The sequence below is a fragment of the Mytilus edulis genome, chromosome 6, assembly GCF_963676685.1.
Source record: "Mytilus edulis chromosome 6, xbMytEdul2.2, whole genome shotgun sequence".
Taxonomy (NCBI): Eukaryota; Metazoa; Mollusca; class Bivalvia; order Mytilida; family Mytilidae; genus Mytilus; species Mytilus edulis.
In genome coordinates, this window is record NC_092349.1 from 50,708,563 (window position 1) to 50,720,487 (window position 11,925).

Sequence of the window (11,925 nt, forward strand, 5' to 3'; positions counted from 1 at the left end):
TGTGTTATGTGAGTCCAGAGACAATTTATTGTTCATTCTAAAAAAATATTCATCATACTACCCTATATACCAGCATAGCAAGTTATAAGAAGACTAAAAGTAACACCTGTTTAACAATCCAATAAATGGTCTGAATAAATTTGAAAATTAAAAACAAATAACATGTATATAAATCACAGAATTACATGATCTCGATTACTTTAGACAAGTGAATTGATTCGTGCTTGTCTGGTTTGTGTCCGGTCCATATCATTTAAACCGTTGAATCTGGGTTTTCCAAACAAAGTATGCATATGCATCATATTATAGGGGATGGTCATCAACTAAAATCAGGTCACTGCATGTGATATGGATCCAATCATTATGGAATCCTGCACGCGACATATATAGCTGCAAAACTAAGGTTTACAAAACTTCAGATACAGAAGTCGGTTTCACAAAAAACTTAAGACAAGATTAATCGTAAATGAAGTGAACTATTCATAACATACCAGGGATCTCCATGGCCTGTTTAACGATGGCGCCCCGCCATCGTTCAAATGTCTTGCGCCATCGTCAAATGACTCGCCCCATCGTTAAATTGTCTTGCGCCATCGTTAAATTGTCTTCCGCCATCGTTCAAAACTTCATCGTTTTTTGTAGCCCGACGCCATTTTTTCCCCAATTATAATCAAATGCATGTAATTGCATAACCCTTAGGTTTTTTATGTTATAATCCAATACAGTTCTAAGTTTAACGCCTGAGGGATATCCGGATTAAGATCGCTAATCACTTGTACCTGAGCTTGTACAGGTAGATCAACAAACCAGACAGGAGAATACTATTTGAGGATAGACGATCCATTTGTCGAATTAATCAACTAAGTTTCAGCAAATGATTATGATAATTTAGATTAAATAAATAAATTAATAATCCAGTTACAAAGAAAACAGTTTAACAAGTCGAACACGTGCTTTATTTTGAATTACGCAATCAGCATCCCCCTTTTTTAAGAAGTACAAAATAAGACGCTAAACAGTATATATATATATATGTCATCACAGTGAGTACTGCTGTAACGATAATTTAGAATTACTTTAAAAGTTTAAAAGTAAAAACTTAAATATTTCCTGTAAAGAAATATCGTATCGTAATTCCGAATTCATTTCGTATATTACAATCAAATTGATACATCCGCGTTTCCGGTTTCTATTCAGACTCGAAAGATGCATGTTGCACAGCATCAATTTGCCAGATAAAGTCATTAAAAACCTTTTCATTTGTCAACGTTTGCTTTACAAATCTCTTTAACCTTTTACATAACCCGTACGAATCGTTTTGTTGTTGCTGCAAATCAGCCATACCGGTAATGGGTTCTGATTTTGACAGTGTCCATGAAAAATAAGCTCCACATCGTATGATTTTTAACCCCCATAACAATTACCAAAAATACAAGAAATCTACATGGGGACCTTCATGACAGCTTTTGGTCATTCTCGACTAAGGGGGGACCATGAAGACTTGGCATTTGAATGGTTTAAAACGGCAATAAATGAAAATATTGATACTTCTAATTCTATAATGAAAATTCAAATAAATATCATTTAAATAAGCAATGAATTAGCAAGTTCACCATTCCTTGTATGGAGGGATAAAATACTTCCGATCGCGCTACACTGTACAGCGTAGACACGGTTTGTAATGGTGAAAGTTCCTCCATCGTTCAATTTTCATCCATGGAGATCCCTGCATACCACCAGCTTTAGTCGTTAGATTTTTCGTGAAACTGACCCCAGATGCAAAATTAGAATACGGTTATTTACAAACTAAAGTTAGATCCCACGGTGACCTTTATTTTGACATTTGGGGTTATATACTTTACAAACACTTTAATTTCTTAACGTATTTTGTTTTATTACGACTGCATTTATTTTCACTCACATTTGTGTTGTCAAAGGGTTTTCAGTTAAAAATGAAAGCATTGATTTCTTACCAGTATTCAAAACTTATATATATATATATAGATATCTATCATCTAATATGAATTTGCGGGGGGTTAGTCTGGCTTAACCTACTTATTGCTATTTTTGTCATTCTGGAAGAGTTTTTGTCAATAAACTATTTCTTTAAAGGAAACAAATAAATCTAATTTATTACAGATAATGCAATTTTCAATTTTGCGATTTTTAACAACATAAGACAGTCGAAATTCATATTTTAAAACTGAGCCTGTGAAGCTTTTCCATTACTGGAACAATTCCTGATACTTCGCTGTTATTAACATAATTCTGTGTAACAGAGGCTTACAATGATTTCAGTGCATGCATAAGTTCCTTAATGCATATATTTTTCCTTCATAAAAACACATTTATCAAATCCTGAAGAAAGTATGACGTCTTAAGACCACTTAACAGGACCGAGGTCTTGTTGACATCCGTACTCATACTTGGGTAAACCTTCTGCCATATGTGTTTGTTATGACGCCATGTCTTTGATTTCTAGCTTTCAGAACATGTTGTTTGAATGATGATGCACTTGGTGGTAGGCGTGACACGATGGCAATCTTTTTAGTTGGAAGTTTGATATGTAGCTTGCTCAAATCGTCGTGATTAGACTTATACATACTTATTTTATGGTTTCGGACACTTTAGGGTTTATTTGCAGCACCGATCCACGTGTCAATACGAATTTTGTTTACTATGTGATAGACCCGCCATCTATTTTTGATAAAAAAACTATACATGCAAAAATGAAAATGGTGCATCGCCAACCATAATTGCCACTGGTTATATAACTCGTAAGCAAAACACAGTTATTCCATGTCTAGAATACAACGAGGTGTCAGGTCATCGTTAAAAAAATAACCCTCTGACATTAATTAATCCGTATTTAGAATTAAAAACCTGAAGATATCATATTATAAACAAGGTATCTTTAATAAGTATGATTTAAAGGACACTATGATATCTGTATACAATAGACTGAATGCTTTGAGGTAAACAACCATAACTTATCGTATGGCCTAAAACAAGTAGTATAGGCCAACACTGTATAATAAACTATAAAGGTTCTAAAACAATTTTAATTAAATACCTTAAATCTTGATTCATGCTGAAAACGAAGGGAATCATGCCCTATGTAATGATATAATCTGGAGAAATTTTTAATTTTCCGCAATAAATGATGTAAGCACCGATCTTTATTGTTGTTATTAGGGTGTAGTGTTTTATCTTTAAAGAATGGTTAAAATCAAATTTTCTAAAATAAAATAATTTGTTTCAGAACAGAAATAAAAAAATAAAACTTCGATGAGGGTCTTGATTAGGTTCATATCTGTATTCTAGAATTTGTGTCTATTATTCTCGCCCATTGGTTGCCAGGACGTTTGTTGATGCCTGCATTTTCCCACTGATGATAGACCGCAACTTTTTTTTTATTCTTTTAATTTTAACACTCGATCGATTTTTGAAAATTTTTGTCTATTTTCCTCTATTCGGTAAATCCGTTCTGATCCTAATTGATTTAGATAAGTTGTGTGCCTGCATATGTTCGTCACAAGACCCCATCATCAAGAAAAAAACAAAACAAAACAAACTGTCCGAGTCAAACCAAACAAATATTTACGACACAATCTACAGGCATGTAAGTGTAATAACTGATATTTGCATTTTGATAATTTTGATAAGAGGTTCTTACTTCCTACAAAGTTACCTAGATAAGAATTTCTTACATCCTACAAAGATACCTAGATAAGAATTTCTTACTTCCTATAAAGTTACCTATGTCAAACAATATTTATTTCTGATTACAGTAATATGAACAATCGTTTTAGTTCAAAATCCGACAAACCGATTGATTCATCGATCCGTCCTATTTAATTGAAGTTTTTACCACTGCGAATTTTGTTCACACATAAATTATACACAATATTTTTTTTAATAAATGTTATATGAAAAGTATAATTTAGATACTTATAACGTCAGTTAATCATGCAATGATTTCATCAGTCTTTTAAAGTGTGTATCTGATATAGAATTAATACCGTAAAATATCTAAGGAAATAATGGCAGTACTGGAATATAGTGTGGTATTTGGCATAACTGTTGGGAAAAATGTAAGAGTTTTGGGTCTTAAATGCTCTACAACTTTGTACTTCTTTCGCTTGATAACTTTTTCCATTTGAGCGTCACTGATGAGTCTTATGTTGACGAAACGCGCGTCTGGGGTACTAAATTATAATCCTGATACCTTTAATAATGATTTACACCGCTGGGTCGATGCCACTGCTGGTGCACGTTTCGTCCCCTAGGGTATCACCATCCCAGTAGTCAGCAATTTGATGTTAACATGAATATAAGTTATATGGTAATATTAATAGTATGAAATAAAACTTTGAATTGTTCGAAAAACTAAGGATTTTCTTATCCCAGGAATACATTAACTTAGCCGTAGTTGGCACAACTCTTTGGAATTATGGGTCCTGAATGCTCTACAACTTTGTACTTGTTTGGCTTTATAACTATTTTGATCTGAGTGTAACTGATAAGTCTTATGTAGACAAAACGCGAGTCTGGCGTACTGAAATATAATCCTGATACCTTTGATAACTATTTACACCACAGAGTTGATGTCACTTCTAGTGGACGTTTCGTACCCGAGGGTATCACCTGCCCAGTAATCAGCATTTCGGTGTTGACATGAAAATACATTTTATGATCATTTTAATAAATTTCCTGTTATAAACTGTTATAAAAAGAATTTTCTTATCCCAGGAATTTGGCGCAACTGTTAAGAATTGTGGGTGGTCCTTAATGCTCTACAACTGTGTACTTGTTTGGCTTTTTAACTATTTTAATTTGAGCGTCACTGATGTAGACGAAACGCGTGTCATGCGTACTAAATTATAATCCTGGTACCTCTGTTAACTATTTACACCACTAGTTTGATGCCATTGCTGGAAGTTTCGTCCCCGAGGGTATCACCAGCCCAGTAGTCAGCATTTCGGTGTTGACATGAATATAAATTATATGGTCATTTTAATAAATTTTCTGTAATAAAACTTTGAAATTATCGAAAAAACTAAGGATGTTCTTATCCCAGGAATAGATTACCTTAGTCGTATTTTACACAACTGTTTGGAATTTGGGGTCCTTCATTCTCTACAACTTTGTACTTGTTTGGCTTTATTACTATTATGATTTGATCGTCACTGATAAGTCTTATGTAGACAAAACGCGCGTATGGCGTACTGAAATATAATCCTGATACCTTTGATAACTATTTACAAAACTGAGTTGATATCACTTCTGGTGGACGTTTCGTACTCGAGGGTATCATCCGGCCCAGTAATCAGCAATTTGGTGTTGACATGAATATAAATTATATGGTCATTTTGATAAATTCCCTGTAATAAAACTTTGATTTTTTCGTAAAAATAAGGATTTTCGTATTCTAGGAATAGATTACCTTAGTCGTATTTTGCACAACTGTTTGGAATTCTGGGTCCTCCATGCTCTACAACTTTGTACATGATTAGCCTGTAGAACTATTTTGATTTGTGCAACTGATGAGTCTTATGTAGACGAGGCGCGCGTCAGGCTTTCTAAATTATAATCCTGTTACCTATGATAACTATTTACACCACTGGGTCGATGTCACTGCTGGCGGACGTTTCGTCCCCGAGGGTATTACAAGCCCTGTAGTCAGCATTTCGGTGTTAACATGCATGAATTTTTCGAAAAACCAAGGATGTTCTTATCCCAGGAATATATTACCTTAGCCGTATTTGGCACAACTGTTTGGAATTATGGGTCCTTAATGCTCTACAAGTTTGTACTTGTTTGTCTATATAACCTTTTTTTAATTGTCACTGATGAGTCTTATGTAGAAGAAACGCAGGTCAGGCGTTCTAAATTATAATCCAGTTACCTATGATAAATATTTACACCGCTGGGTCGATGCCACTCCTGGTGGACGTTTCGTCCCTAATGTATCACAAACCAAGAAGTCAGCATTTCGGTGTTGACATAAATATCAATTTTATGATCATTTTAATAAATTTCCTGTTATAAAATTTGAATTTTTCGAAAAACTAAGAATTTTCTTATCCCAGGAATTTGGCACAACTGTTTAGAATTGTGGGTGGTCCTTAGTGCTCTACAACTGTGCACTTGTTTGGCTTTATAACTATTTTAATTTGAGCGTCACTGATGTAGACGAAACGCGTGTCATGCGTACTAAATTATAATCCTGGTAACTCTGTTAACTATTTACACCACTAGTTTGATGCCATTGCTGGAAGTTTCGTCCCCGAAGGTATCACCAGCCCAGTAGTCAGCATTTCGGTGTTGACATGAATATAAATTATATGGTCATTTTAATAAATTTTCTGTAATAAAACTTTGAAATTTTCGAAAAAACTAAGGATGTTCTTATCCCAGGAATAGATTACCTTAGCCGTATTTGGCACAACTGTTTGGAATTTGGGGTCCTTCATTCTCTACAACTTTGTACTTGTTTGGCTTTATTACTATTATGATTTGATCGTCACTGATAAGTCTTATGTAGACAAAACGCGCGTATGGCGTACTGAAATATAATCCTGATACCTTTGATAACTATTTACAAAACTGAGTTGATATCACTTCTGGTGGACGTTTCGTACTCGAGGGTATCATCCGGCCCAGTAATCAGCAATTTGGTGTTGACATGAATATAAATTATATGGTCATTTTGATAAATTTCCTGTAATAAAACTTTGATTTTTTCGTAAAAATAAGGATTTTCGTATTCTAGGAATAGATTACCTTAGTCGTATTTTGCACAACTGTTTGGAATTCTGGGTCCTCCATGCTCTACAACTTTGTACATGATTAGCCTGTAGAACTATTTTGATTTGTGCAACTGATGAGTCTTATGTAGACGAGGCGCGCGTCAGGCTTTCTAAATTATAATCCTGTTACCTATGATAACTATTTACACCACTGGGTCGATGTCACTGCTGGCGGACGTTTCGTCCCCGAGGGTATTACAAGCCCTGTAGTCAGCATTTCGGTGTTAACATGCATGAATTTTTCGAAAAACCAAGGATGTTCTTATCCCAGGAATATATTACCTTAGCCGTATTTGGCACAACTGTTTGGAATTATGGGTCCTTAATGCTCTACAAGTTTGTACTTGTTTGTCTATATAACCTTTTTTTAATTGTCACTGATGAGTCTTATGTAGAAGAAACGCAGGTCAGGCGTTCTAAATTATAATCCAGTTACCTATGATAAATATTTACACCGCTGGGTCGATGCCACTCCTGGTGGACGTTTCGTCCCTAATGTATCACAAACCAAGAAGTCAGCATTTCGGTGTTGACATAAATATCAATTTTATGATCATTTTAATAAATTTCCTGTTATAAAATTTGAATTTTTCGAAAAACTAAGAATTTTCTTATCCCAGGAATTTGGCACAACTGTTTAGAATTGTGGGTGGTCCTTAGTGCTCTACAACTGTGCACTTGTTTGGCTTTATAACTATTTTAATTTGAGCGTCACTGATGTAGACGAAACGCGTGTCATGCGTACTAAATTATAATCCTGGTAACTCTGTTAACTATTTACACCACTAGTTTGATGCCATTGCTGGAAGTTTCGTCCCCGAAGGTATCACCAGCCCAGTAGTCAGCATTTCGGTGTTGACATGAATATAAATTATATGGTCATTTTAATAAATTTTCTGTAATAAAACTTTGAAATTTTCGAAAAAACTAAGGATGTTCTTATCCCAGGAATAGATTACCTTAGCCGTATTTGGCACAACTGTTTGGAATTTGGGGTCCTTCATTCTCTACAACTTTGTACTTGTTTGGCTTTATTACTATTATGATTTGATCGTCACTGATAAGTCTTATGTAGACAAAACGCGCGTATGGCGTACTGAAATATAATCCTGATACCTTTGATAACTATTTACAAAACTGAGTTGATATCACTTCTGGTGGACGTTTCGTACTCGAGGGTATCATCCGGCCCAGTAATCAGCAATTTGGTGTTGACATGAATATAAATTATATGGTCATTTTGATAAATTTCCTGTAATAAAACTTTGATTTTTTCGTAAAAATAAGGATTTTCGTATTCTAGGAATAGATTACCTTAGTCGTATTTTGCACAACTGTTTGGAATTCTGGGTCCTCCATGCTCTACAACTTTGTACATGATTAGTCTGTAGAACTATTTTGATTTGTGCAACTGATGAGTCTTATGTAGACGAGGCGCGCGTCAGGCTTTCTAAATTATAATCCTGTTACCTATGATAACTATTTACACCACTGGGTCGATGTCACTGCTGGCGAACGTTTCGTCCCCGAGGGTATTACAAGCCCTGTAGTCAGCATTTCGGTGTTAACATGCATGAATTTTTCGAAAAACCAAGGATGTTCTTATCCAAGGAATATATTACCTTAGCCGTATTTGGCACAACTGTTTGGAATTATGGGTCCTTAATGCTCTACAAGTTTGTACTTGTTTGTCTATAGAACCTTTTTTTAATTGTCACTGATGAGTCTTATGTAGAAGAAACGCAGGTCAGGCGTTCTAAATTATAATCCAGTTACCTATGATAAATATTAACACCGCTGGGTCGATGCCACTCCTGGTAGACGTTTCGTCCCTAATGTATCACCAACCAAGTAGTCAGCATTTCGGTGTTGACATAAATATAAATTTTATGATCATTTTAATAAATTTCCTGTTATAAAATTTGAATTTTTCGAAAAACTAAGAATTTTCTTATCCCAGGAATTTGACACAACTGTTTAGAATTGTGGGTGGTCCTTAATGCTCTTCAACTGTGTACTTGTTTGGCTTTATAACTATTTTAATTTGAGCGTCACTGATGTAGACGAAACGCGTGTCATGCGTACTAAATTATAATCCTGGTACCTTTGATAACTATTTACACCACTAGTTTGAAGCCATTGCTGGAAGTTTCGTCCCCGAGGGTATCACCAGCCCAGTAGTCAGCATTTCGGTGTTGACATGAATATAAATTATATGGTCATTTTAAAAATTTTCTGTTATAAAACTTTGAATTTTTCGAAAAACTAAGGATGTTCTTATACCAGGAATAGATTACCTTAGCCGTATTTGGCACAACTGGTTGGAATTCTGGGACTTCTGCTCTACAATTTTGTACTTGTTTGGCTTTATGACAATTATTTTTGAGCAACTGACGAGTCTTATGTAGACCCAACGCGCGTCTTGCATTCTATGTTTTAATCCTGATACCTATGATAACTATTTACACCGCTGGTTCGATGCCACTGCTGGTGGACGTTTCGTCTCCGAGGGTATCACCAGCCCAGTAGTCAGTATATCGGTGTTAACATGAATTTAAATTATTTGGTACTTTTAAAAAAAATCCTGTTATAAAACTTTGAATTTTTCGAAAAACTAAGGATTTTCTTATCCCAGGAACAGATTACCTTAGCCGTATTTGGCAAAACTGTTAGAAATTTTGGGTCTTCAATATTTTACAACTTTTTACTTGTTTGGCTTTATAACTATTTTGATTTGAGCATAACTGATGAGTCGTATGTAGACCAAATGCGCGTTTGGCGTACTAAATTATAATCCTGGTACCTTTGGTAACTATTTACATCACTAGGATGATGCCACTGCTGGAAGTGTCGTCCCCGAGGGTATCACCAGCCCAGTAGTCAGCATTTCGCTGCTGACCTGAATATAAATTATATGGTCATTTTAATAAATTTTGTATTTTAAAACTTTGATTTTTTTCGAAAAACTAAGGATGTTCTTATCCCAGGATTAGATTCTCTTAGACCTATTTGGCACAACTGTTTGGAATTCTGGGTCCTCAATGTTCGACAACTTTGTACTTGTTTGGCTTGATAACTTTTTTTTATTTGATCGTCACTGATGAGTCTTATGTAGACGAAACGCGCGTCTGGCGTACTAAATTATAATCCTGGTACCTTTGGTAACTATTTCCACTCTCGGTTGATGCCACTGCCGGTACACGTTTCGTCCCCGAGGGTATCACCAGCCCAGTAGTCAGCATTTTAGTGTTGACATGAATATAAATTATATAGATATAGGAAGATGTGGTGTGAGTGCCAATGAGACAACTCTCCATACAAATAACAATTTAAAAAGTAAACCATTATAGGTTAAAGTACGGCCTTCAACACGGAGCCTTGGCTCACACCGAACAACAAGCTATAAAGGGCCCCAAAATTACTAGTGTAAAACCATTCAAACGGGAAAACCAACGGTCTAATCTATATAAACAAAACGAGAAACGAGAAACAAACGACAACTACTGTACATTAGATTCCTGACTTAGGACAGGTGCAAACATTTGCAGCGGGATTAAACGTTTCAATGAATCCAAACCTTCTCCCTTTTTCTGAAACAATAGCATAACATCACAACAAAGAAAAACATACGATAAAATATCAATTGGCAGAGTTAACTCAATCAAAAAACGTATGATTAAACAATGAACGAATAAATTTGATCTGCGATATATGGTCATTTTAATAAATATTCTGTTGTAAAACTTTGAATTTTTCGAAAAACTAAGTAGTTTCTTATCCCAGGAATACATTACCTTAGCCGTATTTGGCACAACTGGGTCTTCCATGCTCTACAACTTTGTACTTGTTTAGCTTCATAACTATTTTGATTTGAGCGTCACTGATGAGTCTTAAGTAGACGAAACTCGCATTTGGCGTACTAAATTATAATCCCGATACCTTTGATTACTATTATAGTATTGCAAATTCACACTCGAAAACCAGTCATATTCGAGAATAGGCCAAATTCGGCACTTGTTCAGTTTAGACACAGACACATCGTATGGATCAACCAATTCGGGAAAATTTAAACGTTTTCTGTAATATAATATTCTCTGCCGAGACTTTCACAGGCAAGTACAATATTCTTAAAATATCAAAATCAATTACCGTAATCAAATTAGAATAGTCCCTACTAAATATGAAAAACTCTTGATATGACAATTGTTTTATTATATGCAAGAAAAGCATAACAATTCTGATAGTTCCTTCTTATTTACAGTCTGCCAAAATAAATGCAAAAGTAAAGTACCACCAAAATATAAGTAGGTATATTTTTTTTAACTATTGCGACATTTTTGATGTTATGATTTGCATTTTTTAAAACATACACTAAGAAAAATTATTTCGACCAAAAAAAATGAAATCTGATAAATGGCATCATCACTTTTGCACACACATTGTTTCGATACCTTCAAATCATCTTCCTATGGCGGAAAAATGAAATTGCTATAAAAATTGCCCAACAACTGCAATCGGGGCTGGTGGTGTTGAATCTAGGGTTGCTTCTAATACAGTTATAAGCTGGTTATGCATAGTCTGCAAGGTAACATGAACGGTGGACATGGATGAATTTGGTGCTTAGAAACATTGTAGTCCCTCATTTTGTGAATCACCTACTTGCATCAAGACTTTTGTACATGGACGACATTACTGGACCAAACAAGGCAAGGATAGTTACCGAGTACAAAGAGCAAGAACCCGTTGACACTTTATTTTAGCATTCCATGTCTTCAGTCAAAAACCCTATAGACCATGTCTGTGATGCCATTGTCAGAAATCTCAATCACAGCGATCCACCTTTTCACAATCTTGCCGATTTAAGCAAGTGGCAATTGTTGATTGAAGGAAACGATTTCATAAACGTAAGTTCAGAAGGCCTTTAAAGAGCTCGAGCATGAGACGAAGTGTTATTGAACTGTACCGAAATAGAGCTGTTACATATCATATTGAATTAAATATTGACACTACATTTGCCGAACATACCAAAGATTAATTGAAGAGAATTTTAATGATATTAGGTTATAATTAATTGTTGCAACAAAATTAGATCACAGTGAAACTTAAATTCTTA